Source organism: Octodon degus, unplaced genomic scaffold, assembly GCF_000260255.1.
Source record: "Octodon degus isolate 3935 unplaced genomic scaffold, OctDeg1.0 scaffold00159, whole genome shotgun sequence".
Taxonomy (NCBI): domain Eukaryota; kingdom Metazoa; phylum Chordata; class Mammalia; order Rodentia; family Octodontidae; genus Octodon; species Octodon degus.
The window spans coordinates 3,908,514-3,915,014 of NW_004524735.1; positions in this window are offsets into that span (position 1 = coordinate 3,908,514).

Here is a 6,501-nt window from a genome sequence, read left to right on the forward strand (position 1 = left end):
TGTCTCTGTCTCTCTGTTTCTATCTCTGTCATTGTCTCTCTTGCCTAAGTACAGTTGCACCATGCATAATAGTTTTGCTGTAAAACTTAAAGGACCAATTACTCCCCATAGTTTACTTTCCTTCCTCTCTTAATGCCTCCTTTCATCTCCTTTGTTACTTCTCTTCAAGCTTTTCCCTTCTCTTTTACTTATTTCTTTTGTTTTCCTTTTTTCCCCTACCAACACCATTAATGTCTGCCATGTCATATCATGGCAGATGATAATAATCATACAATTAACAGATTTCAATAATATGGATGAAAGAAAGCTTTTGAAATTGGAAACCGAAAGACAGAAATTCCTGGAATGTTCAGGTGTGTTTTTATTTGCACTCTGCACATCCCTGCTAGGAAGTCAGCCTGTGTTCTCTGGAGGGCAGAGGACGAGGGAGGAGCTCTCATGTGCCGGCTATCTCTCAGGATAAATCCCACCCTCCTAACTTAAACTTTGAGGCTGGACCACAACAGCAGCTAACATGCTCACCATGCCTGAGTGACCTGGAATACCTATTAAACATAAATACTCAAACAACTAGCTAAAAGCTGCTAATTCTTGAAGACTAGGTCATGGCAACCTGAGCTTTATTTTTCCTTGTTTCTCTGTCCAAGCCTCCAAGCTATTGTAGAAAGAAGTGATCACATTCAAAAATCTCTTTCAACTCTAAGAATGATACCCCCAGAGCATTTTATCCTCCCAGAATATTTCTTCAGGCTCTCTCTCTGTGGGTCTATGAAATCAAGGAGAACTTTTAGGTCACAAATGGGCACATAGGACTTTGAAATACGTATACCATAGGTTGGTTGGGAGAAATTCTTGCTTTTCCTACATGGGGCTAGCTCTAGAAATCTTCCAGTCAAAATGGACTTTGTGCTGTTTCTCCCTCTTCTGTTGCCCAAAGCCACACTTCACTTAGTCTTTTTTGGGTATTAGGAATTGAACTCAGGACCTTGTGTTTGCCAGACAGGCTCTGTGCTACTGACCTATATCCCCTGCCCTGCCACACCTCATTTTGAAAGTTGTTTAATACAATGACAACTCCAAAATTTCATTGGCTCAACATATTCATAAAAATAATTATTTTTAAATAAAGTGAATGGAGTATTGATGGTAGAAACTTCAGGGACCAGAGCAAGGCAGTAAGTACATATTCAGAATGATGAAGTCTACCAGTAACCCTACGATCACAAGACTCACCTGGCTTACAGCACAGGCCTTGAAGTTCAGTCTTCCACTGACATTTTCATGTGGTAAGAAAAGCATCCAATGATTCATCTGATATATAAGAAGATCTGATTTTACATGAGCCCAACTCATAGTTCAGATGATCTTACTCAGATTTCTTAATAGAGCTATTTTAATAGACAGATTATTGCTTTGATTGAACTGATATCCTGCAAATGTCATCCAGGATTTAAACAAACAAAAGGTATAATCTTAGGCTCAGGAAGGATGTTATTGAGCTGGGACCTTTCTTTGAACAGAACTATATTTTAACCCCACAAATGTATGAGGGCACTTTTCTTTCAAGTTGTCTGGAGAAGTATAATTAACAGCAGCTCCTGGTCAAATTTATGGAGCAAGATGCTCAAATGTTAGGAATCAATTATTTCTATCAGAAAATAGAAAATATAGCTTCTACTGTAAGCTATATTTCAATGTCTGTCATATATTCCATTGAAAACCACAAAGCACTGCTGGCCAGAGAGCAAAACCATGTGAAGGTGGTTCAGTAAACAGCCCTCTACTCGCTCCTCCATGTTTGCACAAATTCCATCCCTTGAACCTTTCCGCAGGAGTCTTGTTTGATGTCTCCTTGTACATATTTCAGTCTCTTTGCAGAAACTTACCAGTGCCATTCATCTGCCTCCGTGCATTTATTTATTTGTTTATTTATTTTTATTTATTTTTGTGGTGCCAGGGGTTGAACTCAGGCCCTTGTGCTTGCCAGGCAAGCACTTATTCTAATGAGCTATCTCCCCAATCCCATGTATTTATTTTTCACTGCAGTAACATTTCAATTTGGGGATTTTATGAAGGGCAGCAAGATGCAGCCCTCAAGGAGACAGACCCATCCTTCGAGATGATACTTGTTTACACCTTCTCTTTGCTATCTCTGCATCCTGAGTGTGAAACCTGTACTCCTGTGCTAAGAGGCACCTGTCATGAAAACATTGCTCAAAAAGGTGGCTCAAAAAAGAGACCTGTCAATTCCCTTGCAGGACTGATGGCCAGTATCGCCCACAAAATAACATCCTGTTATTATTAATAATTATGCTATTTAATACAGCAAAATCCTAACTGAGCTTAATTATTTATTCACAAAATAGTGAATGGAATGGATTCTACATGCTATAGGACAGGAGCTTTGTTTCAATGTTGGCTCTAATTGATGACTTGAACAAGTTAATTCTATAAATGTTACTGAGAACCTACGTTTTATAGAACAATATGTTGTGACATTATGAAGAAAAACAGAGTGGTTTCTTCCTTTAAAGTACAGGTAGTGGGGGGGGGGTCAAATCAACTAGCCATTTCTACAGTCTGCAGAATAACTCCTTCGCTTTAGATTGTATGAACTCTAGAGTCACTCTGAGCTTTACCTCACCAGTATGGAGTTAGTGTTATCCTGAGGACTACTTATGCAGTTTAACCTCTGCTTCTTATTTACGATGTAATATATAAATGCAAAACTTCCTTTCACCAGCAACCTCAAAACTGATAAGTTGGTGTGATCTAAATAGCTTCCCAAATCTCTAGGCTATCAAGATTCTCACTTAGCAAAGTCAGAATACAATTTTGTACTTTTTAAAGGTGAAAAGAGCAAAGGAAACAATTGAGGCAAGCTTTGGCACACAGGCACAACTCAGTGAGTCATAGCCATTATTGTACTAGTTAATAGATTTTTCTGAAGGGTGAAATGGATAATTTAAATAAAGTGCTCAGAACAGTGTTTGGTACATAAAACCTTCTCAAATAAATAATTTATTATCAATTAAAATAATAATTCTCATTATCTTAAACCACACACAATGTTTCATTTGCATACATTACATTCACTTAGAATTCATGAGGTATTACTTTAGAATATATTAAAAATGATACTCATAGGAGATAAATAATTTGCTCAAGATCATACAGGTCCCACCCCCTTTTGTAACTTATGTATTTGGTACAGGGTCTCACTACAGAGCTCTGACTAGTAGTGACGCCCCTGTCTCAGCCTCCCCAGCATTGGGATTATAGGCATGTGCCACCATGCCCAGGCTTTGTGTCAGGCTCAGTGCAGCCGAGGGTGGGGTCAGCGTGGCATGTGGTGCCAGCTATTGAACTGCAGTCTCTGTGTTTTCCTAAGTAGGTACTTAGTTCACTGAACTATCTCACTGGCTGGAGATTACCCTGTTAAAATATTTGAAGAGAGAAAGAAAATGTTGAGCTTATAAAAGTGTAGTACCAATGCAACTAGTAGGATGCAAAACCATTTGGGGGAACCCGTCTCTCAACTTTGGGCCTAGATTCCTGTGTGTGGTCCCAGGTCATAACGCCATGTGGGCACTAATCCTTTTACTCCTTCAACAACTTCTTGGGCCCCGGTATGAAAAAAACCCTCTACTGCTGATGAGGACAGAGCACAAATATACATAGTCTCTGCTTCCATAAAACTGAAAATGTTGCAGAAAAGAAATTTGATGGCCAAACTACTACCCTCAAGTAACAACGGGATTTAAGGCAAGTGTGGTTACATTGGAGATGCGAGTGCGTACATTTTGGCCTCCTGCTGAGGGACTTGCCCAGTGCACACATAATCCCCAGGCCTCCTGACTTGGGAAATGAATAACAACCGCTGTGGTGTGAGATGGTGAAGTTGCCCTTTCCTTGCTAAGAGAAACACACAGTAGGAGGGTCCATTGTGTCGTAGAAAAATCAAGAACGCTGGGGGTTGTCCGGGCGGTCGCACTGTTCTGTGAAAGAGCCAGAGAAAGTAAAGGGACTAGAGAAAGAGGAAAGCATTGTGAGCTTCCTGTTTAATATCTTGTTTTCATCATCAAAGCAGTGGGGAACCTGCCTGCTGTGGTCTGCGCTGTGCTCCTATTCCACAGATTCGTATGCTGAGTAGGTAGCGCTTAGTGTGATGGGATTTGGAATTGCAACAATTAGGGTGTAGAGATACGCAAAATCATGAGTGTAAAGCCCTCATAGGGAGCCTGGAGAGTTTAGGAAAGAGATAAAACTTGCTCTCCTTGCACGCTGTGGGTATGAGGCAAGAAGGGCGCCATCTTCAGGCCAGGATGTGCACGACGCCTAGATGTCAGACCAGCCTCTGCAACTAGGAGTAATAGCTGTCATGCCCACACTCAGCCACTCATATATTTTCACAGAACCTGGATAGATTGTTACAAAATCAAAAGTATAAACTGCTAAGGATATAATCGAATTTATGTTTTGTGAAGATTAAATTGGCTGTGAAGAGGAAAAGACATTGGCATATATCATTTAATCCATCAAGGTCAAGCTTCTTCTGTGCTTGATTTCGTAAGTGATGGAATTGTAACATAGATGAAGACAGAGCCTGCGGCTGACCAAATAGCTCAGCAGATTAAAGCGCCTGCTTGGGCAGATGCAGGGGCCGGGAGTTCCACTCCTGGACCCGCCACGCTGGCCCCACCACCGGGGCTGCTGAGATGGCGATTGAGACTGGGCGTGGTGGCGCACACCTGAAATCCCAGCTCTTGGGAGGATGTAAACAGGAGGGTGACTGTGAGTCCGATCTATGTAGTGAGACCCTATAGACCCTGTACTAAATAAAAAAGAAGAAGAAGAAGAAGAAAGAAAGAAAGAAAGAAAGAAAGAAAGAAAGAAAGAAAGAAAGAAAGAAAGAAAGAAAGAAAGAAAGAAAGAGAAAAAGACATAAGCCTATTAAAATTCTTCTCCCATTATTACAGGCTCTCATGGACTTTGAAATATAAAGAAAATAAAGATAGTTATCATTCATTAACTCTTATGAGGGATTTGGTGAGTCATCCTCAATTGGGAAAAAATTCCCAATGAAACAGTGGCTTTGCAGTGCTACATCTCTATTGATAGTCATTCACTCATTCATTCAGAAAATTTTACTGCATGCACAAAGAAGGCTATACATGATGAGGATTTATGTGTAAATAAGAAATAGAAAGTCTTCCACCAGAAGCTTAATTTTCCTGAGAGTAAGAGACAATGAAAGAATAAGAAAATTTCCAGTTATAAATCCATCACATTACTAATGTCATGAATGAAAATAGAGGACTGCCTGAAAGGAACTGTACCCAATAAGACAGTGATACGTAAGAGATCTGAACAAAGATATATCAAAAATTGTATTTTATGGAGAATAAACGACTAGAGAGGGATGAGTTGAAATAATGTCAAGGAACAGAAGGAGCACAAAGTGACTTAAATACAAAAAGATTTAGAATACAGAGACTAAGTTCAAAGAATTGCAACAGGGTAGACACTAGATTGTGGATTATCTCAGAGGCCTTCCATGGAGATTTAAATTTTATAACTAAGATGCAGAAGTACAGGAAGACCTAATCCCAAAACAGGCAACTGAAATGAACACACATTTCTCAGAAGAAGTGTAAGTTGCCAATGAATACATGGTAAGAAAAGGTTCAACACCACTGGCCAATACAGAAATCCAAATTAAAAGATCTCCAAGATCCTCTCACCCCAGAAAGAATGACCATCATCAAGCAACCAAATACTAACAAATGCTGGTGAAGCTGAAGGGGGAAAGGAACCCTGCTGCATTGTTGGTGGGAGTGTAAACTACTACCACCCCTGTGGAAATCAGTGCGGAAACTGCTCAGGAGAACTAACACAAGGAATTCCATTCAACCCAGCCATTCTTCTTCTTGACATTTTTCCCCAAGGAATCAAAGACATCATATTGCAGAGTTACATGCATGATTTTAGAGACATAATTCATACATAATTAGTAAATCTTGGAAATGGTCTATATACCCATCAATAGATGAATGGATAAATAAAATATTATATATATAGCCATAAATAATGATAAATTAGAGACATTCTTATATAAATAAATACATCTTAAAAACATGTTAATTGAAATAACTCAGAAACACAAGGTCAAATGCCATATGATTTGTCTTAGTTAAGAAACCCATAATATAAATAAAAAGCAAAATAGATAACAGGAAATAGTGAGATCTTTGCCAAACAGGAAATGGAATAAGAGATGGAAAGAAAGGAGTAGTAAATGTGAAAAGAGAATAAATAATTGAAATGAAAAATGGATCCAGAGCTTTTGCTTAGGGGAAGGAGGCAAGAGATCAAAGAAGCAGGAAAGGGTGTGAAGAGTGGGCAGGGGAGTGACTGAAGCGATGTTACCTGCAGGTATGAATCCCCCGTGATGAATGCAGTCTTTCTGTGTTGCAAGTATATAATTTTTTTTTAAAAAAA